The 24324-nt window shown below is 39.1% G+C and overlaps 1 protein-coding gene across 2 annotated transcripts in view; it reads right to left on the minus strand.

Moving 5' to 3' along the window:
- DPYD (dihydropyrimidine dehydrogenase) overlaps positions 1-24324 on the minus strand; it is a 968764-nt gene that overhangs the window by 407524 nt on the left and 536916 nt on the right. The gene's annotated exons all lie outside the window — the stretch shown is intronic.

Raw genomic sequence — 24324 nt, forward strand, 5'->3', positions numbered from 1 at the left:
CCTCTGAAATTGCTATGTTTACATCTGAAGGGTTAAAACCTAGGGGACCTGGCACCCAGACCACTTTATTGAGCTGAAGTGGTGTGGGTGACTATAGTGTCCCTTTAAGTCTAGGATAGCCTTATACACATCCCACGGATGCTTAAACTCCCTCACTGTGTTAACCTCTACCACTTCAGCTAGAAGGCTATTCCATGCATCCACTACCCTCTCAGTAAAGTAATACTTCCTGATATTATTTTTAAACCTTTGCCCCTCTAATTTAAGACTATGTCCTCTTGTTGTGGACGTTTTTCTTCTTTTAAATATAGTCTCCTCCTTTCCTGTGTTGATTCCCTTTATGTATTTAAATGTTTCTATCATATCCCCCCTGACTTGTCTTTCCTCCAAGCTATGCATTTTAAGATCCTTTAACCTTTAACTGTAAGTTTTATCCTGCAATCCATGAACCAGCTTAGTAGCCCTTCTCTGAACTCTTTCTAAGGTATCAATATCCTTCTGAAGATACGGTCTCCAGTACTGTGAACAATACTCCAAGTGAGGTCTCACCAGTGTTCTGTACAAAGGCATGAGCACTTCTCTCTTTCTACTGCTAATACCTCTCCCTATGTAGAATTTACATGCATGTGTTTGTGTGAACCTCTGTGGGCTGGGTGCAAGGCCTTGTACATTTTTCTTGCTGAGAGTACCACAAATGGTAACAGTGGCCGTGAATTCAGCTTTGATGATTATTATGGTCACATTCTATAACACTGCTGAACATATTTCCTAAACAATGTTTTATGGATATAGCAAAGATTTCCAGGAGCCACCTTTCTGCAATCAGAGTTATGACCTCCTGTACAGCTTTAGGTGGAGCAAAAATGGCAGCACGTGTCAGTATGGAGTGTTCCATGGATCTCAAATACAATGTTTCAGTTCAACTGCAATGGTCCTACCAAAGGATTTATACTGACACCAACAGTATGTCCAGCTTTTGGAAACAGAAGATTAAGGTGTGTCTGTAATTTGAGATTTTACATGCACATTTATGTTTCAAGATCAGGACAACTTACAGGATACCATGGGAGTTTTGTTACCTTAAAATTCAAATGGCTAGTTATCCAGATGTGTTAGGAAAATACATTTTAAGTCTGACCACAATGTTTTCTTTACATCAACGATTCTACGCACAAAAACTATAATGTTTTTGCATTTTCACAAATATTACTTAATGATCACTTTACATCTCTTTCTGGTGGGAATATATAGCGGTTGTTATAGCAGCAGGATTTAATATTTTTGCAGTAGTTATTTTTTTTTTAGGTAATTTTAAGGTAATTAATTGTACATCTTGAAATGCAATGACTGCATATACATTTTAGATCATTTTTTTTTAATTTGTTTTTAAATCACAAAAAACGCCAGCTGAGGGAAGTCCTTTGAAATGGAGCATAAGGTCAACAAAGGTTAAAGTAAGCAGAATATAATTGAATATTCACAAAAATAAAAAAAAGAATAATACAAAATAAAATGGTGGTGGAAGTATGCCTTTAGAGAATAAATATTTGCCTTTAGCAAGTTATAGAGACATTGCAATATTGTCTATATAAACAGACTACAAAATCAAATTTTTAATTGAAAAACATGGGCATTTTGTATTCGGTATTCATTGTTCACATTCTCTTTACAAACCCTTTTAAACTTTTGTTTTTGCCAATATAATTTGTTTTAGAGAACACAAGCTATGCAAGAGAGCAGGGTACAATGGTAACAGAACAGCTTCATTATGTAGAACTGGCCTTGACAAAATCCATTACCAATTTGTGTCAACAAAAAGATACGCTCAAACAAGCTAGCAGGAGTGTTCTGACATCAATGGCAATGTTTAGTTGTAAAATTTAGAAAAGCACTTGATATTTTAACGATTAAACACTTGGTAAACAGATTTTTGTAACATAATCACACTAATTATGCAGAGAATCTACAAGAGATAATCTTTCCCTTATGGCCTTCTTAAACTGATGCAGTTTCAGCTGCTTTAAGTGTGCTTCACTGGGAGGGAAGTCATATTTCTTTTCGGCTTACAAAAAATAGCAATTAATCAATAAGTAATTGCTTTTAAATAAACTGTTAGTCTATCACTAGTTTTACAGAAGTAAAGTCTGTATTCTGCTAGTGTGAGGAAAAAATACATATCTACAGTTAATGTAACAAAATGTAAAAAAACACTAGCAACATTTGTTTGGTCAAAGTAATTGTTCAGTGAATGAACAATATTCTTGATTAGATTTGTCAAACTTGATTGGAAGTGAATTTTCACGTCTCTGGTATGTATACCAGTGGAAAAAAAACACACACACAAAATAAATCTATAATCTTGACATGCTGAGCTTTTAAGTTTTTTTCTATTTCATTTTGAATACAAATTGATTCAATTACATAATATCCATACCCAATGACATCATAGTTAGATAATACAGTACAAAGCCAGGGCAAATATTACAAATGAAGAGGAGAAAAATAAACTCTCTCTTCTTCTCTGGATGATTTGTCTATTCGGACTGCCAGGCGCAAAGGGCAGAGCTTATAGCAATGATTGGCACAGAGATAGAGGCACTCAGTTGCAGAACAAAAGGGTTAGATTTCTATATTTAATCCCTTAAGGACCAAACTTCTGGAATAAAAGGGAATCATGACATGTCACACATGTCATGTGTCCTTAAGGGGTTTGTATTATTCACTTTTCATAAAAACACTTGTTGAATATAGTGATAAGCAAATAAAATATTGAAAATTTATGGAAAGTGACAATTCCCCTTAAAAAGTAATAATCTAGTACCAAACTATTTATATTTACTTTGTTTTAAGGTGATTTTGTCCAAAATAATATTTAAAATCATTAGTTAGTTTTCAAACCCTTGTGCATTGTATCACATGGCTCAATAACTCATCACTTAATAAAAAACAAACACAAATCTTTTTTTAATTTTTCCGTTAATGGAAACTAGTTTTTCCCAAAAGCTCAATATAAATTTTAATCAACTCCCAAGTTTTTATTTTCTTACTGGGAAATCACAGCAGTTCATACATCTCCACCACTCATTTGGTTGTAAACATATGCATTTCTCCAGAGGCAGACATTCAAACCTAATTATTGTGTCCTTAGGACATTTGTTTCAGTAGGTGCTAGAAAATGATCAATTTTTAACATGTTATTTCAGTAAAGTTTAACATGAGTTTTTCTAAGATCATTTTAAATTCATATTTATGTTTTGATAGTCAATCACATAGGTTATAAACTACAGTATATAAAATATGGTGTTGTATAAAGGATGGTGTTATGTAAAGGATGTAAAGTACAGAAAATATGTAATACCAGGAAAAAAAGATAAGATAAATTATATCATTCAGGTATTTATAGTTGCCTATAACTATGTATTTTTCTTCTATTTATATAAAAGTGTATTGCATATGGACTGCATCTGATGTCTAAAGCTTCTCACTGTCCTTATTTGCAAAATATACCACGTCATAAACCAAAGACATAACTAATCCTGTTGTGAGATCTCAGAGCATAAACCAGGGCTGCCCAAAAAGTAGATCCCCATATGTTGTAAATCCAACTCCCATGATGCTATGCATGCCTTTAGAATGACAAGGCATCATGGCACCTGACGTTTTAAAACATCTGGGAAGCTACCTTTTGGGCAGCCCTGGCATAAATTAATGTTTTTTAAAAATGCTTTAAAAAAAATAATGATCCAAATTGTTAAAATATAGGGCATATCATCGAAAGAATCATTGCATTCTTTTATCCGAATTAATAAGGGTAGTCAACCAATCTGCACAGGATATAAAGCAAAGTTTTGATGTAAAGAGGGTAAGTGGCATAGTTCGAGCCTTGGATAATTTGTTTCTACTTGCAGACAGTTTAACTGTTTCTCTTTGTTTATTTGTGTCTGTGTGGGTGGGTGGATCAGAAAGATAATGTGTTTGGGGTAAACATAGGAAAGGAGAAACATTTGGCATAGTCACATACTAATGTCCAAAAAACTTGAATAGTTGAACGAGTCAAAAACAAGAGGTGTGCTTTTAACTCTTCCAACATGCACACCATGGAATTCTCATTATAGACTGCCTAGGTGTGTTAAATGGATAATTGTACATTTGAAGTGCTTTCAGGAACACTGAGGGTGGCATGACCTTGTCATACAAAACTAAAAGACTACATTACATTACACTACATATACATGTTCTTCTCCAGGTCTCGAACCTGTCTGAAGCATTTGATGTCGATGAGATATAGGGTGTAATGTCAGTTAGTAGCAAAGGATCAAAGTGTTGGAAAAAAGAATTAATGAATTAAGAGTCAAAAGTTTATACCTGTGAAAGTACTGGCAGTGTAAAATTTCAGCATAGAAAGCACATAAAACCATACTGGGTCCATACACAATATGATTATAAATCTGCTCCATACATGATCAACACCATACCGATTGTAGCAGCTAAATCTACTCAGTTTTGTTTCACTTGAAAACTGTGTCAAGATTTACTGGTACAAAAAAGTGCTTCTCCCCAATTTATTCTAATAGGAACAGGGCTTTTTAAAACAAACAAACAAAAAAAAAAAAAAAACAGGGCATCCCAATTCATTCTTAGACAAATCTCATCATGAAAATCTACACACTGAAAATAGAAAATGAAAAGAAAAAGAAAATTATGAAACCGGCTTAGGAAATATAATATTATATTTAAAGAACCGGTACTATCCATTTATAATAAAAATCTAAATTTCAATGGAGTAATACACAACACATTGTCTTTGATATGACAAAGGAAGTTCTAAAGAACAATTTTATCCTGGGTTCCATTTTACCTGATGGACCAGCTGATTATTTTAGTTAAGCAAAGTAACATGAGCAGGGGCGGGGCCTGACTGTCATGGCAGGAAGTTGCATCTCTAACAATCTCCTCCATAAGCTTACTTTAAGCAACCTTCTGCAACCTTCCTGATGCGAACTGACATTATCCCAGAAGAGATCAATACTCCCTGATATTCAGGGCATACCAGGAGACAGTGTTGACACGTCAGGGGCTCACCCCTCCAGACTTTATGTAGCCTAGTGCACACCGAGCACAGAGGCAGCCGTTCTCCCGATTTGAAAGTGCAGGGATGCAGTTACAGCAGTTACAGGTGCAGTGTCCCATTACCCTTAACCCTGAGCATGTAACTATTGCTGTTTTTAATAAACTGCAATAATTACTTGCTAGGGTTAAATCCTCCTTTAGTAGCTGTCTAGAGGGACTTCCAGGTGCTGAGGCGACTTTTTAGTTGCCTAAATGACGCTTGACATCTTCACTCTATGCATGAGAACTTACAGCATCAACGGAATCCCTACTGGAAAGGAAGCTGTAGTGCCAGTAGGGGGAAGCTATAGTGCAAGGAAAATGAGTTTATTTTCCTGGCACTATAGTTTCCCTTTAAAATCATATTTAGTTTAACCTGCATTTCAAGGGTTAAAATCATATCTGCTGTAACTGCATATTTGTCCTGTTGAAATGTCAGTTCCCCTTTTTATGTCCCCCTTTCTTTGTTTGTACATCTAGCCCACCTCAAGGAGACACCGTAACAGATCAGTTCTATCATGATCTTGCTATACAAATTCTCGTAATAATCAACAATATTTTGATCATAACAGCTAAAGACCAGCTCTTTACAACAGAATTATTATTGTAAGGCGGCTGTGCATGCATTCATTCTGATATATTAATTCCGACAATACTAATCATTAGACTATATTGTATGATATGTAAAGCCAGTTCTTTGTGTCAAAACGGTTTAAAAACAAAATATCCAACAGATCTACTACATAGCTACCAGGGTCAGGGCTCCTATCAAGGGACATAATGGTTCTATTGCATGCAAGCAATGAGAAGGGAAGCCTAGTTATTATACACTAGATAAGTGTAAATGTTCGGTAAATGCAATTATTAATATTAATGTGTGGTATCTATTTATAGTGTTAGTGTTAGAGGTGTCCTGATGAAATCCTTTCACCCAATAAATATCAATATCAATATCAATATCAATATCAAAAATAGACACCAACACCCTTAAAAACCACTGAATTTCTCTTTACATAAGAATGAAGACAATCTATGTGATGGCAAGGATTCCACTTGGGTTTGTATATCTACTATTATATCTACTTCATTAGTAAATATGTAAAAAAAGTATTACACAGTTGTCTCTCTAGCGAAGTACAAAGAACAATTAACCCAATGCCTACTTAGCCTCCAGTGGAAGCCAAAATATGCAATATAATCTACATCATTTTTTATATATTGTATATTTTTATATTTCCTGGTAAACTGAATATTGTATTGAACAGTATATTGTATATTTCCGCTTCAGATACATATAATGTTACTGCTTTGCAAAAATATTAAAAGTTTAGCGTTAACACTTTTTCTGCAAAAAACATTTTCAAAAAACAAAGTTCAAAAGCATAAAAAACACAACAAATGATGATAATATGAAATCAGGTCATATGACCTTAACATTAATGATTTGATATCTATACATCTTCATAATAACTCTACTTTTACTCTACATTCAATCAGGCGCCCAGGAAAGAAGAGTAATGCTGTTTACCGAGATATTAACTGGCATTTCACTTAAAGTCAATGGTCTATTTTTGTAACAGCTTGTTAGACCACAATCTGGCATCTACAAATGTCAGGGGTATGAAAAAATATAGACAGGATTCAAAACAATGCATTGAATTAGAAAAGTAATAACAAAATTACTCAATTCACCATTTTATAACAGAAGAGATCTATATTTTGAGAATTTCAGAGCTTGCTTGTAAAACAAAAAAAAAAGTGACAAAATATATTTACAACAAAATATTCAACCAATATTCAGCTGTCAATCTTTAAGTAACAACGAGGGAGTAATGATGTCGGCAGGACTAGATAATAAAATTTCAAGCAGATGTTCAGATAGGGCTCTAATTTTCCTTTAACTCCCTTGGTAAGCATTTAATTTCTATATTATATGCAAGCTAGGCAAATTGTACTTCATCAAAACTGTATTGTGAAATTTTAATATTTCATATCATAACAAAACTCCATAGAATAACCTTTTTCATAATAGGAACATCAGAAATTCAAATGTCAAGCCTCTTCATTTTAATACATTTTAAATAGCTTTTTTTTAGCTAAGCACCGTAAAGTTTGAATTTTCTTTTGTGTAAATGTATCATTTTATAAAAAATTATTATTTTAAATTGGCTAATTTCAGTGTTATTAAATATATGAAACAGAAATATAGAAACAAATGTACACAGCTTTTTCTCTTTATTTTTAAAATATGTTTTAATTCTCTTTTCACACTATAAACTCACTAATTATCAAGTTGTAGTGGCTTTAAAATTAAATTCCAAACAAACAGAATTGCTAAAAATATTTACGCCTTTTTCACAGTGATTCTCCAGTCTCCAGAGCATGCTAGTGAATAAACTTATGTTAGCTCATTAAAAAGAATGTATAAGGTAAATGCATTATTATTATATTGATCAGCCACATCATTAAAGCTACTGACAGGTGAAGTGAATAACATTGAATATCTTGTTGCAATGTCATCTGTTAAGGGATGGGATATATTAGACAGCAAGTGGATAGTCAGTTCTTACATTTTATGTGTTGGAAACAGAAAAAAATGGGCAAACAAAAAATGACTTTGACAATGGCCAAATAGTGATGGCTAGCAGAGACTCTCTAAAATTACAAGTCTTGTGGAGTGTTCAGTATGCAGTGGTGAGTATCTACCAAAAGCAGTGCTAGGAAGGACAACTGGTATACTGGTGTCATGGCCCAGATAGCCCATCTAGTCCAATGGCATTTAATAGTTACTGCTCAAATTGCTGAAAACCTAATGCTGGCCATGGTAGAAGGGTGTACGAACACACAATGTATCACAATTTGCTGTGTATGGGGCAGCGAAGCCACAGACCGGTGAAAAGTGTCCTTGATTAGGAACGAATGTGAGCTTCAAAACTGGACCATAGAACAATGGAAGTAGGTTGCTTGGTTTGATGAATCATATATTGTTTTAGATTAGGTGGATGGTCGGGTGAATTTGCGTTGTTTACATGAGGAAGAAATGGCAGCATGATGCACTATGGGAAGAAGTCAGGCCAGCAGAGTCAGTGCCATCATCTGGGCAATGTTCTGCTGGCAAACCTTGGGTCCTGGCAATCATGCAGATGTTACTTTGACATTTACCACCTCCCTAGAGTTTGTTGCAGACCATGTACACCCCTTCAAGGCAATGGTGTTCCCTGATGGCAGTGGACTTTTTAAGAAAGATAATACACCCTGCCACTCAGCAAAAATTGTTCTAGAATGGTTTGTGAAACATGACAAAGAGTTCAAGGTGTTGCATTGGCCTCCAAATTCTCCAGATCTTAATCAGATTTAGCATCTGCAGGAAGACTGGAACAACAAATCAGATCCATGGAGGCCCCACCTTGCAATTTGCAGGATTTATAGGATCTGCTAATTTCTTGGTGCCAGATACCAGAGGCTACATTATGAGTTCTAGTAAAGTCCAAGCCTCAATGCATTTGAGTTGTTTTGGCAGAAAGAGCGGAACTTACACAATATGAGTCCGGTGGTTTCAATGTTGTGGCTGACCAGTGTATAATGCATTAAGAATGACAAGAAATAATTCAAAACAATCTACAATGCTGTAGAAATAACTGATGCATATTTACAAAAAAGAAAGCTACTTCATTTTTATTCACCAATTAATTGAACGTAATGTCACTGAAAACTAATACATTATACTGGTGCATTGACAATGTATTGAAAACAAAAACATTAAACATTCATAGCTAATATAAATCAGTTAATAAGAGAAAAAAATGGAGACTTGCGCAACTTGAATTTTAAGTGCACCCCCTGGTGCTACACCTTTAATTCTAAAGGACAAAGCACAAACGTTTAATTCTGAAGGACAGAGTACAAATGCTGATGTCCTGATAAAGGGCTGCTGCCCGAAACATTTGTACTTTGTCCTTCAGAATTAAAGGTGTAGCACCAGGGGGTGCACTTAAAATTCAAGTTGAGCAAGACATTTTTTTCTCTTGTTGGCTACAATACACTGTTGCAACTACAGTGTAGGGATATTGCTCTGTGGAAAGCCTTTTTACATGGAAATTTGTGTAGGCAGGTATCTTGCCTCTACCTCATTGTATTTATATAAATCAGTCAAGATCTAGTACAGCAGCAGGATATACAGAGAGGAGCAGCAGTTTTACAAGGGTATATTATCTACTGAGTATAGTTTGACCTTCCACTGACAGCCATGGGGGCTACTTCCACCTCTTGAATACTGTCCACCTCCTACACGAATCGTGACAAATACGATGTGCAATAAAATTCACATTTTCCCCTTCAAACACGAATAACTGAACATGTTTTCTTCTATAATCTATTCTTAGGCCTTGATAGTACATTTTTATACATATTCACGGAGCAACAAAACACTTGCTTTAGAAAGTTTAAGAGATGTCTTCTTATGTGCAATATAACATTGCTGCCTGTGAATACATTTCTATGAGTTGTTCTACAAGTTAGCAATTTTAATGTCAGAGATGAAAAATAAATTTGCAAAATTACGCTGTCTCTGTGCACAAGTTACTGCAACGTTAACCTTAATTTAGGTATTTCATATATTCTTTTTAGTTTAGAACAAATACGGTTCTATCTTGTTCACCTCTAATTGATTTTCCATTGTTTCTGTAGCTCCATTGTTCTAGAAATGCTTTATATATGTGTCAAAACAAGAAACGTTTGCTTAGATTAGTATAAGCATGTAGAAGATCGTCAATACAGTTTATAGAATGAAGCAGACCACAATAGATACAGTAAAAATTACAATGTAACAATACTTCATTTTCCTATGTTGGAGACTTTTTGTGAAGATAATTTATTTTATCACTATTATTACTATTCTTCAAATATGAAGCTTGCCTACCTTGACAAAATCACTTAACACTTACCTCCTCTTCAAACTCAGGGTTAGTTTAATTAACAGGGGCCTTAGAACAAGACCAGAGGCAAAAGACCAAGGATAATTGAACTTGTATTATAAACACCATACTAACTGGATTAACCACCAGCCATGCTGTATTTTCTTTTTGCAATTTGTATTTTATTATTTTTCACAACTGTAAAACAGTAGGATAGGGGGGGTACAGAAGGAAAGAGGGGGTATTCACAATTCCAGTCATTGTTACCAGTTTTCACAAGGTAATACAACATTGTACAGTACAGTGAGTAACGATACAATGGGTTACAGTTTTCCCAGTTTAGTTACATTATCCAATTATATATCTATCTCCTGACAAGCGGGCCCCTGTCTGCTGTGTTGCTTTACTGCGGTACTCGTGGTCGGTAGTGTGTTGGGTTTGTAGGATACATATCTCATATGTCACATGTCTCCTGTGGTTCCAACCTCCCATCCTACACCCGTTCACTCGAACCCATGGTATTTTGCCCATCTTGTGGTTGTGCTCCCTAACTTGGGGTGTCCCTTCTCCACTTACGCCACCGTTCCCACATGTCCTGGTGTCTGTGTTTTTCTGGGTATGTCTTTATAAACCATGTTTCGTAAATTAGTTGCCTATCTGTGTCTTGAACAAGGGTGGGAACTGTGGGGGGTTGTGGGTTTTTCCAGTTCCTTGCTATCAGTTTTTGTGCAGTTAGTAAGATATGGCACATTAGTTTTCTTAATGGTGTGTGTATACCATTAGGGTAATCTAGTAATAGGAAGGTTGTGGGTTCAAAGGGCAAGGTTGTGTTGGTGACATCTATGATGAGTTTATGTACCTCCTTCCAGTACCGAACTAGGCGAGGGCAACGCCACCAGATGTGGATGACTGACCCTACCTCCTGTTTGCATCTCCAACATGTTGGTTGTGTGTGCGGGTATAGTTTGTGTAACCGGGCTGGTACCATGTACCACCTATATATTGTTTTCTGGTGTTGTTCTAACAGTGGAGCAGATTTGATCAAACTTCTCGTAGAAGAAATAATGCGTTTCCACCGGTTTTCGGTGATTGTGGTCTGCAAGTCTAAGTTCCAATTATCTGCCTGTTTTGAACTATGAAAGGGTTGGTAGACCAGGAGATGCTTGTAGCATTCGGATAATTGTTTGAATTTTGGGGGGAGTTTCCCCGCTATCCCAATCCGTTCCCAAGGTGTGAGCGCCTGTGGTGAGTGACTGGTTTCTGTCCTGTCTTTGTTCTTACGGCTTAAAAAGGTTTTGAGTTGGAGGTGTGAAAATTGTGATGTGTTTGGGAGGTCATATGTGGAATGGAGTCTCATGAAATCTATTAGTTTGCCCGCTTCAAAGACATGAGACATGTGTGTGGCACCCTTTTCTTTCCACGGCGTAGCGTGGAAAGTTGGGATGCAATAAGTTATGGTCTCTATGGGTGTTGCTAGGGAGAGTGGTTTAGCCACCTCAAATTTGTGTCTATGTATATCCCATAGTTGCATTGCCAGTTTAAGTTGTGTAGGCATGTGTGGGGTGCCCGGTCTAGTTTTCTTGTCCAGCCATAACAAGTTTGTAGTGGTAAAGGGTCTAATTGCTAAATTTTCCAGTGCCACCCACTGTGGTTGGTTGTTTTTATTGAGATGTGTCGGTAGGGAAGTCAGCACTGCTGCCTGATAGTAGGTTTTTATATTTGGGAATGCCATTCCACCTTTATGCCTTGGGGCAGTCAGTACCTTGTTAGAAATTCTTGCCCTCCCTGCCCCCCAGGTAAATTGTACCAGTTTTGAGTGTATGGCCTTGAAATAGAATTGTGGTGCCCGTAGGGGGAGGTTCCTAAACAGGTATTGTAATTTCGGGATAATGGACATTTTGATCAATATTATATGTTCTGTCCATGTTAGAAATAGTTGTCCCCAGTTACGTAAAATGGTTGTGCAGGCATTCCAGACCCTAGAGTAGTTGGTTGGGAACATGTCAGCGATGTTTCTAGTAAACGTTAACCCTAGGTATTGTATATTGTTTCTTCGCCATTCAAAGTGGTATTCCGTATGTAGGTGTGCTAGCATTAGTGGGTCTAAGCGGAGCCCCAGCGCTTGGGTTTTGCTGGTGTTGAGGGAATAGTACGACATATTCCCGTACTCTTTGATTATCTGCATTATGTGGATTAAGTATTTTTCAGGTTGGGAAATGTACAGGAGGATATCATCTGCAAATGCACCCACTTTTATCTGTTGGCCATGCCAGCTTATACCACTTATGTCTGGGTGGGTTCTGATCATTGTGAGCAGGGGTTCTAGGGCTAGCACATAGAGCAGTGGGGACAAAGGGCACCCCTGCCTCGTGCCGTTCGTGATCTGAAATGGGTCCGATTTAAAGCCTGCTCGTAACACCTGTGCTGCAGGTTGTGAGTAGAGAGCAAAAATCTGTCGGATGAACTGTTGGGGAAAGTCATTTGCCGCTAGCACCTGTCGGAGGAAGGTCCAGCCCAGGCGGTCAAATGCTTTTTCTGCGTCTAAAGCTAGAAGTAGTCCAGAAGTAGGCCAGTGGGCCAGACCCCCTCAATTTCACCATCACTAAAGACAGTTTTCGGGTGTTATCTAAACCCTGTCTCCCCACCACGAATCCCGTTTGGTCATCTTTGATGAGCGAGGGCAGGATCGGGGCCAGTCTAGTAGCTATAATTTTTGCGTAAATTTTCGCGTCTGTGTTTAGTAATGAGATGGGGCGAAAAATGTTGCATTGGTCAGGGGGTTTACCAGGCTTGGGTAAGGTAACTATCGTCACTAAAAGCATCTCAGGTGGGAGTTCCCCAGTGTCCGTCGCTGTCTGGAATACCTGCACTAAGTGTGGGGCTAGTATGTCTGCGAATGTTTTATTGTACGAGTTCGGTAGGCCGTCTGCTCCCGGGGATTTCCCCGTGGGAAGATGTGCAATGGTTTGGGTCACCTCTTCCAGGGTGACGGGCTTGAGTATCGATTCGAGTTGGTTTTGGGTCACAGTGGGGAGAGGTACGCGGGACAGGTAGTCCCTGATGGGCCTTTCTTCCAAGGGGGGAATGTTTGGGTCATCTTTAAGATTGTACAATTTAGAATAGTATGTTGCAAATTATTTTGTAATATCTTGGGGGTTCTGTATTTTATCTCCTTTTGGCCCTTGCAGGTAAGGTATTTTGGAGGCTGCCCATTTTTCCCTTAGTCTGTTAGCAAGGTATTTGGTGGCTTTCCCGCTATGGTGGTAAGAGGTTGCCCTCATTCTGTGTAGGAAATGTGCGTTTTTTGCGGCTTGTAGTTCAGTAAGTCTGTCAGTTACGGTTTGGATTTGTTTCGCAAGTGGCTGGGATGGGGATATTTTATTTTTTGTGGTCAGAACTGCCAGTTGTTTCAGGCATTCTAACAGGGACTGTTGACCTTGTTTTTTAATATACGAGGATCGTCTGATGAAAAAGCCTCTCACCACTGCTTTGTGAGCTGACCACACTGTTGACCCTGCCACTTCTCCCGTGGAGTTTGTGCGAAAGTAGTCTGCAAGGTCTGTCTTCACTTGGTCTACAAAAGAGTGGTCATGCAAGAGGGATTCATTTAATCTCCATGTCCCTTTGCCCTTAAATTGGAATGAGTCATGTAAGATTAGGAACACTGGGCAGTGGTCGGACCAGGTAATGTCTCCCATGGTACAAGTGGAGACTTGTGCTAATGTGGGTTGGTCTACGTAGTAGGTGTCTATTCGGGTGTACGTGTTGTGTACTTTTGAGTGGAAGGAGTAGTCTCTCTTCATCGGGTGGAGAACCCTCCAGCTGTCGTATAGGTTGTGTAGCGTGAGTAGTTTGGACAGGGCCTTACCCATGGACTGCATTGCAGCTTGTCTATTCCGTTTTGGGAGCGCTGTCGTGTCTACATCTGGGGATGTGATAAAATTGAAGTCGCCACATAAAATCAGTCCTCCATGTTTCTGTCTTTCTATCTCTTGTAGTAACTTGCCAAGGTACTTCTCTGTGCCAGTGTTGGGGAAGAACGCAGAGACTAAAGTGTACTGGACATTGTTAAACAGACCGATAAGAATAATGAATCGACCCTGTGGGTCAATAGAGATGTGTTGCATTTGAAATGCTGTGTCTTTATGAATAATACGGATACCCCTTTTGTCTTATTCTCCAAGAGGGCATGGAACTGGGTCGGGAAAGTTTTTGTAAAAATCTTCGGAGTCTTAGTATTATTAAAGTGTGTTTCCTGTATGCATGCAACGTCAATCCCATGTTTTTTGAGATCCTGCAGTAGTAATCTACGTTTACCGGGCAAATTTAGCCCTTTTACATTATAAGTCAATAATTTCATACTAGTCTGGGGTGGTAGCAGTTGGAGCTTTAGTGTGTCTGAACTGTTCCTGGGTGGGCTGTATTATCGTGCTGTTCCTCAACAAGAGGTTGGTCTGACTGTTGTACCTTTGGGTTTGAGGTTTTGGGTTGTGACTGTTTTTGAACACGGTCAGGCAGGAGGGAGAGTGGGGGGGGGAGGGGGGGTGACAACTTTTGGGTGGTGTGCCCGTACAGGCTCCCCTGTATGGAGCCTCTTTACGTCGCCCATTAGATAGGCGCGTCTCGTGGGGGTAGTGGAGTGAGTACTTCACTTATGGAAGGCGCTCACCGAAGAAGAAACCCTCAGAGCAGTTGTAACATAATCAAATAGCCTTAAAACAGAGTGGCCCATAGAACAGATTAACTTAGCAAAGTGTTAAACAGCAGAGTATCAATTGTACATGGTAAACACTAATGTTAGGTACATGACTGTTGCTGCAGAGCTGTGCTCATCCATTTATATATTCGTATGTGTCCAAGGGATGTGCCCTGGAATGCTAGATGGGCAGAGACAGGATCTAACCAGCGGTGTGACGCTGCCAATGATTGGACATTGTGTTGTTAAGACCAATCGTTATGTAAGGGTCTTCTGACCTTAATACTGATCACAGTCATATAAACAAAGTATGCATATTGTAGCGTATAGTTACGTGTAACTTGTAACTCGAGGGGGTTCTGCTACGTCACTGGCTTGTCCACTCCTGAGACATCCTGGGTATTTTAGCCGATTTGGAGGGAGTTTGGGCTGTTACCGGGAGCCCCCAGCCTTTGAGCTTGTGTATTCCGTTTTCTAGGCTTGTAATGGAGTGTAGTGCTTCTTGATGAAAAACCAGGAGCTTGGCTGGGTATCCCCATCTGTATGTCAGGTTGTTCTCTCTCAGGGTTGTGGTACACGGTGCCAGCATCTTTCGGAAGTGTAGTGTGTCCGACAACAGGTCTGCAAAGATTTAATGGATCTGTAGGTCTCTGGCATGTCTGTGTTCCTGCTAGCACGTAGTATCCTCTCCTTAGCATGGAAGAAATGGATCCATCTCTCGCCGCCATTGTAGGCAGGTGCTTAGGCCTGCACAATCTGTGGGCTCTGTCTATGATTAGTTGGTCTGGGTATGTTTCTGGCGTTAGGCATTGGAATAGGTCAGAAAGATATTTCAGTAAATCAGCGTTCAGGATGGTCTCTGGTTCGCCGCGGAATCTTAGATTGTTCCTTCTGGATCTGTCTTCTATGTCAGCCAGTTTGAGCCTATGCGCTTCCAAAATGTCTTCAAATTCTTGAACTTTGTCTGCTAAGCTGTTATGTGCCACTGCATACTCATCCATTTTGGATTCAATGTAGGCTGTGCGATTCCCTATGTCTTGGATTTCTTTCTGAAGATCTGAGGACAGGTTTTGAATTTGAAGCTTGATGGTTTTTTGCATGCTGTACGAGAATTCTGACATAAATGCCCTCATGTTCCCCATTGTTAGCGGTTGTTCGTCCGCAGTGTGGGTTGGGGATGCTAGAGGTGAGAGGGAGTGTTCCCTCGATCTTGTGTCGCCGCCATCTTGTGACTGCTCCTGCTCTTCTTGCCGTTTCAAGGCTGCGGTTTTTGTAAGGAAGAAGGAAGCCCGATCCGCCTTCCCCCCTCTGGATTTCTGTCGTTGGGACATTGTGAAGTCTGTTACCAGCGAGTCTGTGGTAATTCTGCTCGGTAAGCCGTTTATTTCTTGCTCTTTTGGGTTTGTCTGCCGGGAGCAGTTTTCACATGCGGCCATTCAGGTCCGGCGCTAGATCATGCCCCTCAGCCATGCTGTATTTAACCTTCATCCCACTGCATTAAAACCCGGCATCCACAGCAATGTCCCCACACTGTGCTATATAATTAATGTTAATTAAGGTACATTAAAGTGACATTGTCAAATATGATATAATTGGAGGTGTTATTTCTCTCTCAATATTACAGGGAAGGGGGGCGGAGCCAAGCTATCGAGCTGAAGGTTTGCATGCAAACCGCGCTCCGTGCCGAGCAACCTGTCAACCGCATTAAAGTCCCAAAATAATCGAGGGAAACCGGACCCCCAGGCAACCCAAGCCAACATGGGTCGAAAGGTTAAAAAACAAAAACCGGACAAGCCAAAGCCAGGCACCAGCATCGGGGACTTATGGAGGCAGGCACATGGCGCCTCTCTACCCAAGATGGCCACCTACCTGGGCAAGAGCTCCGACCTCTCAGATGACCAGCTCATGGAGCCTGAGGACTTCCATATACCCTCCCAACGAGAGCCAAACCCGAGACCTGCAGCAACGACCACCAAACCGGACTCCGCACCGGTGACCAAGGCGGACATGCAGGAGCTGCTGGCAGGTCTACGGAGGGTCCTCCAAGGGGATATGGCTGCCTTCCGCAAAGACCTGAAGGGCCTGAATGGGCACTCTGGAAAAGGAATCCCATGACACAAAGGCGCAAATCGTCCACCTACAACAGGAGATACAGACACTCCACCGACAACATGCAGCCATGGAACAGAGGTTTGCAGCAATGAAAGATTACAGGCGCAGCAAAAATCTCAAAATCAGGGGCCTAGTTGAAGCGGTCCCTGACGCAGAAATACCACACTGCATGAGGCGAAAGCGGTGATGATTGAAGAAATGTTCCGTATCCCGAGACCATCAAAGGCACCCACCCCAGCCCCACGGGACCTAATAGTTTGTTTCCGAACAAAGCAATACAAAGGCAGCAGTAATGGGAGCACTCAAGGGGAAAACCCCCTACAATTTTGAGAACTCAAACCTCACATTCTTTGCCGACTTATCGGGGCATACCATGGGGTGGCGCAAGACACTACAGCCTTTTACTTCGTTACTCAGAGCAAGGGACATTCCTTATCGATGGAGTGGATCTCATGTCTTAACGGTTCTCCAGACCGGCAACACCTACCCAATCCGGGACCTTGAAGGAGTAACGGCCATCTTGGAGACTCTGGGCCTCCCATGGGACGCACTTACTACCGGAGGAACGGGTGCCGGAGCCATGACGCACACGTGGGACCCGGCTGGCTCAGCCACATTTGTGCCGCGAAGAATCCACGAGGATAATTACAAAGCAGCCCCCGGTCATAGACTCTAAAAGGGAACCTCCCGCCAACCTCTTAACCCTACCTATGTAGGACTCAGCCAGACTGTGTTTAATTGTTTGCCTGTTAACCCATTTAATGTTTAATGCCTGACGGCGCCACCTAACCCCTAACCTTTAGAATGCCGTATAAGACCCAACACCCCTCGGCCTACCTACCACCCACGCCAGACCATACTGGATAAAAATGCCCAAATACACTATACCCAACTACCATCATTAGAGTCCAAGGATGACTGCTAGGCAACCCATGCTCTCACTACTGCACTACTCGTTGCTCCCAGATACACCAACACCACATAACCACCTGCCCGGTGCAAGACGCGAGCTACTGCACACTGTCCAGACGGGTGACAACGGCACCACAGGCACACACCCAGGTTGCGGGCAATCATCCCCAAGTCAGGAACACCACTGCCTGCAGACACCAACCTAACGCTCTTGGTCACCTAGGGTAGTCCCCTGACTCGGTCCACCGGGTAGAACACAGATACCACAGCCCACACGCTGACCAAGGTACTGCCCAGAGACACCTAGCAGGCACCCATGCTAGCCACCCCGAGAGCACCTGGGACACCTCACTCAGCCGACAACATGCCCACTCATCAAGACAGCCCCGTACCATGCAGCCTCAAGAACCCCAAAATGGCCTCATCAGGCTGCCCTACCATACCTATATACCACAGTCATAGCGGGCCTCATTGGTAGTCTATTGGGAAACACCTGGACACCCCAGCAATTATAGGTTCTTACCGATGTTGGCCCAGCCTCAGATACAAGGGCCATCTCAAATGTACAGTACGGACACAAATGACACGACAAAACCAGACATGTACTATAACACAAAAAATGTGCTGTTTTTATATGCCATGCTGTTGAAATACACTGTCTTTACCGAGTTTGTTACAGCTGTCGTGGCTGAACAAACATGCTGTTATTGTTCGCACAAACAAAAATAAAGAATAAAAAAAATATATATATATATATTACAGGGGATTCAGAGCTAACAAAAAATGGTGCCACAATTAGAGCTAGGATATCCATTCAGGACCAACTTGGGGCTCTAGCCACTGACAGCATACGTTTTTACCACATTAATCTGATTTATTTTTTATGTGTGCTGTGCTATCAGTAGCTGAGCTGTGTACATATGTTTGATAAGGAAGATTTTTTTCTGGAGTGAGGTGTTTTGGCTAAGTGGCAGTTTTTTGCAAAACATACTTTTGTGCAAAAACTGTAAAGATTTGAGCATGCAAAAATGCAACCTAATAACCAGGCCAAACCCCAAATTAAATTCCTTAAAGTCCTTTAAGTCAACCATCTTGAAATAGGTTTGACTTGACACATTATTGTTCTAGTTTCCTTGTGACCCTTGAGTTTGTTCTCAGGAATACATGATCCCACTGCTTACCTGACAAAGTCATGATACTAGAAGATCAATCTTGTCCCAAATTCCTGAAATGACTCTATACTAAATCCCTTTTCCTGTCATCCCTTTGTACTTCTGTCAGCCAATATGCTTACAAAAACTCACAGCCTGTCTCACTACTGAGATTGTCTACAAGTAAGTTAAGGATATGTTTTGCGCCCTCTTGTACCACAGTTCTAAGTTATTTAAGGTACTTCCATTACTAAAGTTTATTTTCCCTGGTTTAAGAAAAGTAATCAGGGAAAAAAGATATATGCCAAGGTGATGCATGTGACTGCACCTCTTACGTGTCCCAGAAAAACTCAATGTATTAGTTTTTTTGGAATATCCAACGGAAAGAAACAAATGGTCGACAAGTATTATTCACTAGTTTTTTTGTGAATTGAAGATAATAAGATGCAAAACCAGATCCAATGAGAAATGTTATAGATTAGACTGAGATATAAAAAAGAAACTAAAAAAAAAGTATTATTACATAAAACTCCACAGTTGTTTCCAAGAAGGAACTCAGGACAACCATATGAACCACTTACAGAACAATCTCCTAGTTGGAATTTAAATAATTTGTCTATTGTGGCCAAAAATTTTAAATTTCCTTTTCCTGACAACACACAGTTCAGGGAATCAACCTGTGAGTGTTTTCCAGAAAGAAAAAGATTATATTACGTATAGTATTTCCATTCAGATAATAATTACTCCGATTTTCTCTTCTACGAAGGCATAAATTACAGCACTCTCCAATTATATCTACTGTGATTATAAAGCATGCCAGAATTTTGTAGTGAAGGAAAAAATAAGCCATGGTTATACATCTAATATTAAATTAGCAAATCACCAAATACATTTATTTATTTGTTTTTACTACAAAAACAAAAAATATAAAAAAAAATATTTATCTGCCGACGTATAACTTGACAATTGCTCATTATTTCAGTTATTATCTAGTGTGCTGTGTAACAGAATTTGCTTATTCTGTTTCTCTATAAATATAATCTGCACAGTATGATGTTACTCATACACTGTTTTTACTCTGCAGAATGTAAAATACACTGAGAACACCGGTTCTAGAATGTTAAATACACTGAGAACACCAATTCCATGCATTGTCGCAGTATAGATTTTTCGTTTGCAAGCTCATTTGCACATAATCATAGGACAATTTTTGCAGCCGTTAAAGAAGATAAAAGCAAAAATAGATAAGGGGAAAATTATCCAGATATCTGCAGTGAAGTTCTCCTGTGCAATCACATCACTGAGTGCATGTAATGAAGGAAGCATGGCTGATTATTGAAAGTGACAGCCACACAAATCAATGCATGTCACCAGCAGAGTAAAAGCAGATGTCCCTGATTAATCAGAATTACATGTTCACAAGAGAGGAAAACATCTAAATAAAAGCAAACATTATGCTATCTAAACTAAATGCTCTGTTTCCTGCCTATTCCTCACAGTTTCACACAGAAAACAGCTCATGTTTAGTACCTTCAACATTATCCCACCAGGATTCCTGAGGTTTAAAACATATTGTCATACTTCTAAAGATGAGGTTCTATTGGAATTTACTATTATTATTGAATTTGGTATTATTCATTGTAGCAATGATGATAACTATGTATCTGTGTATATTAATGATTTCTTAAAATTTTGGGTAATGGACTATGGTAATCATAAAACAGAATTCATTTTCTATATGAAACTCTAACCAATACATTCTAGTTATTTTAATTAATCCATGCTATCTTTTAGTCATCTCTTCATTATTTATTTTAGAGTCTACACTCACATGTATCTTGAGTTGCAATGGTATAAAAATGTTACACATGCTTTAGGCTTATAGACAGGGCACAACAGTGGACAAAACTCATATAAACAATGTCAAAGTTAAACAAAACGAGGGAAAAGTGAGGACTGTGCACAGACATACTGAAACAAGCGTTGCCAATGTTACATCTTCAGATATTGTAGAGCTACACCTACCATGAGACTTTCAAGGCCTTAAAGGGACACTTTACTACTCAAATATAAACAAATCACTACTTAGTAGATATACAGTAGATATACCCTCATGAAAACATGCATGCATTTAATTATGGATCTTTTCATTGGGGGTATATTTAAAAACCGCTAGTAAAAGTTGCAGATCCCTTGTCTGTAGTCTTTGCAAGCCCTCCCCTTCTAACTCTGTCAAGACTTTCTAAGGCTATCCAATCACAGACTTCCCAATGCAGCTCAATAAGAAGTATTTGCAAGGGAAGTGTTGTGTGAAATGATTGCCTTTTGAGTTTAGCTCCACTGAGCTAAACAAACTATTGAAATTAGCACTTTTTGTAAAATAAAAAAAAAGACACACTCCTCTCACCTAAGTCACTTCAGCAACCTAAAATACTTTATATGTGTGAAGTATTACTTTAAGGCTTGCAAAACATCATCAGAGTTGTAGTTTTAAAAACAACTGGAGATCTTCCATTGCCAACTATGAACTAGAGATTTGGACACCTAAATATTGTACCTAAGATTATCTAGTGTGGATTTAATCCATTTTTTCCACTTCGGTACATGAATTCTTTCTTGGCATCTTCATAGAGTGCTTTCTTTGGGAATGATATTTTAAACCAATTTCAAAGTGAAAGGTATTAAATAAAACAAAACATTAATTGCGAATTAATGCATATCATGTTTTTCTGCATTATGATTCTAGGGAATGGAAATCTCATTAGTTTGAAACTTCAGAAACCTGAGCCTAATTCTTCTTAGTATGTTAAACAATAGATTTAAGCCCCTTTCTGGGCTGTAAAAATTGATAATTCTAATGTGCAAATGAATATGCAAACTCTAGAAACATGTCTTTTGCAACATTCTCTTAGGTGTTTTTTAGGCTTGTGTCTGCTGTTTGTATTAGGAATAAAATAAATAAAAATATTACTTATTAAAAAAATAATAAAATATGCAGGATACAGGCCTCTAAATTTGAGGATTATGTGCTAGTTGTTGTTTAATAATTGTATTCTCTGTTTAATACTGAAAACAGAGCAGGGAGGTCCATAGAGATTGAAATATTTCTATTATTTTCTGGATTTACTCTAGGCTACATTAATTGGATGATAAATATGTTCTAATAATTATCTATGAAGGAATATAGCATTATTACAGAGGATGTTCATTTCTAGTTATCTGACCAAAGCAACTGTAATTATTGGTAGACCATGGTGTCATAATGGAACATTCATATTGTACCTCCAATGTTCATAATTGGAAATTCATGGATATCATTATAAATTTGTTGTCTTACAATTCATTCATGTTTTAAAGTTCCATTAAAACTGCTGTGAGCGAGTGTGTATAAAAAATGTAATACATTTAAAAAAGAATAATAAAACTAAATAAAACTTGAGCTACTAGGTGCTGGCTGTAATTTGTCTTATATAACAGTCCTATAATGTGTTTTAGTAAAGAGCTGAACATTTTAATTGAAAATTAATTGTCCACATTAAGGAGTGTACTCGTAGCATCTTAACCCCTTAAGGACACATGACATGTGTGACATGTCATGATTCCCTTTTATTCCGGAAGCTTGGTCCTTAAGGGGTTAAATTAAACAAAAGTGTGCTGCTTTTCTTCTTTCTTCACTTGGGTGAGTATTAGCTGCTGGGCTATAACAGCAAATATCCCGACAGCCATAGAAAATACGGAGCAGGCTTAGAACTGCCTTGCACCGAATGATATTCTCTTGATACTCTTTAGGGGACACATCGCTATTCTGGAAAATGCACATTGGACTTATGGCTTTGAAACTTGTTGATCTTTAAAATTTCTTTGCAGAGGATGAATGTAACCAGTTTGAGTTTGCTTCACTTAAATTGGAATGCTCCGATTAATCGATAACCAGTTGCACTGTACTATTATGTGTATTGTATTTTATACTTCAGTTAATACTACTGTACTTTGTTTTTCAACTCACTAATAATGTATTTTTAGTGCATATGTATCAAACTGTTATTAATACTTTTTTCCACCTGTTTTAAAAGTTGGAAATTATGCCGGTGTCCCAGTCGGCCAGTCTTGCCCTGCTCATCTAGGTAAAGAGATATTGTTGATGATCCAGCTCATCTAAACTAGACTTCTGTACAGTGGATATCAACAAATGTTTAAAAGACCACTATAGTGCCAGGAAAACATACTCGTTTTCCTGGCACTATAGTGCCCTGAGGGTGCCCCTACCCTCAGGGACCCCCTCCCGCCAGGCTCTGGGGAGAGGAAGGGGTTAAACACTTACCTTTCTCCAGCGCCGGGCCGGGAGCTCTCCTCCTCCTCTCCACCTCTGATCCTCCCTTTCGGCTGAATGCGCATGCACGGCAAGAGCTGCGCACGCATTCAGCCGGTCTCATAGGAAAGCATTTACAATGCTTTCCTATGGACACTTGCAAGCTCTCACTGTGATTTTCACAGTGAGAATCACGCAAGCGCCTCTAGCGGCTGTCAGTGAGACAGCCACTAGAGGATTTGGAGGCTGGATTAACCCTATTATAAACATAGCAGTTTCTCTGAAACTGCTATGTTTATAAAAAAAAGGGTTAATCCTAGAGGGACCTGGCACCTAGACCACTTCATTAAGCTGAAGTGGTCTGGGTGCCTAGAGTGGTCCTTTAACAATGATGAATTTTACATCATTATTTCACTGGTGACAGAATGTACTGAAATTGTAATATAATTTGCATATATTGAAAATTGTGTCTCTCATATTTCTAATGAATTATGGTTTGTCCACAGACTGAACAAGTGCCATGATAAACTGGTTGATGAATGTCTTAATAAGTCACTGGATAATGAATTGGTAAATTGTATTAGTGTTAGCCTAACACATTACTCTTATGTCATATACTGTGTGCTTGCCCAACCTGGAAGAAAAAGTATTATTGTTTATCAATTTGTCTCGTGAATACGGAATTGAAAATGTTGTTTCGTCACAAGGTTTATACCCCAACATGCAGGGTTTAGAACGGCAAGGGACAAAACAAGGAAAAAACGTATTACCAGGATTTGAAATGCCAGACTTTATGTTAGACAGAGAGAAAAGTGTAGTCAATATACAAGTCGAAGTCAGGGAAAAAGAGAGACAGCGAAAACAAGAACTAGTCAAAGTCAGCTACACAATATTTAGTCAAAGAGGCAAATAACACAGGGAAGTGTTAAAGATAAATGTGGGGTCAGTAACAAAGCCAATGTCAATACCAGAATATACTCAAGGAATTAACAAACACACTAAAGGATACTGAGAACAGAAACCACAATAGGGCACAGTAGAATGGGCTGGGAAAGTTTAAATACCTTAATGTAACATTTGATTGGTTCACGTCATGCCTGCAATCCCAAAACGTACGTGCAT

Source organism: Pelobates fuscus, chromosome 7 (genome assembly GCF_036172605.1).
Source record: "Pelobates fuscus isolate aPelFus1 chromosome 7, aPelFus1.pri, whole genome shotgun sequence".
Classification (NCBI taxonomy): domain Eukaryota; kingdom Metazoa; phylum Chordata; class Amphibia; order Anura; family Pelobatidae; genus Pelobates; species Pelobates fuscus.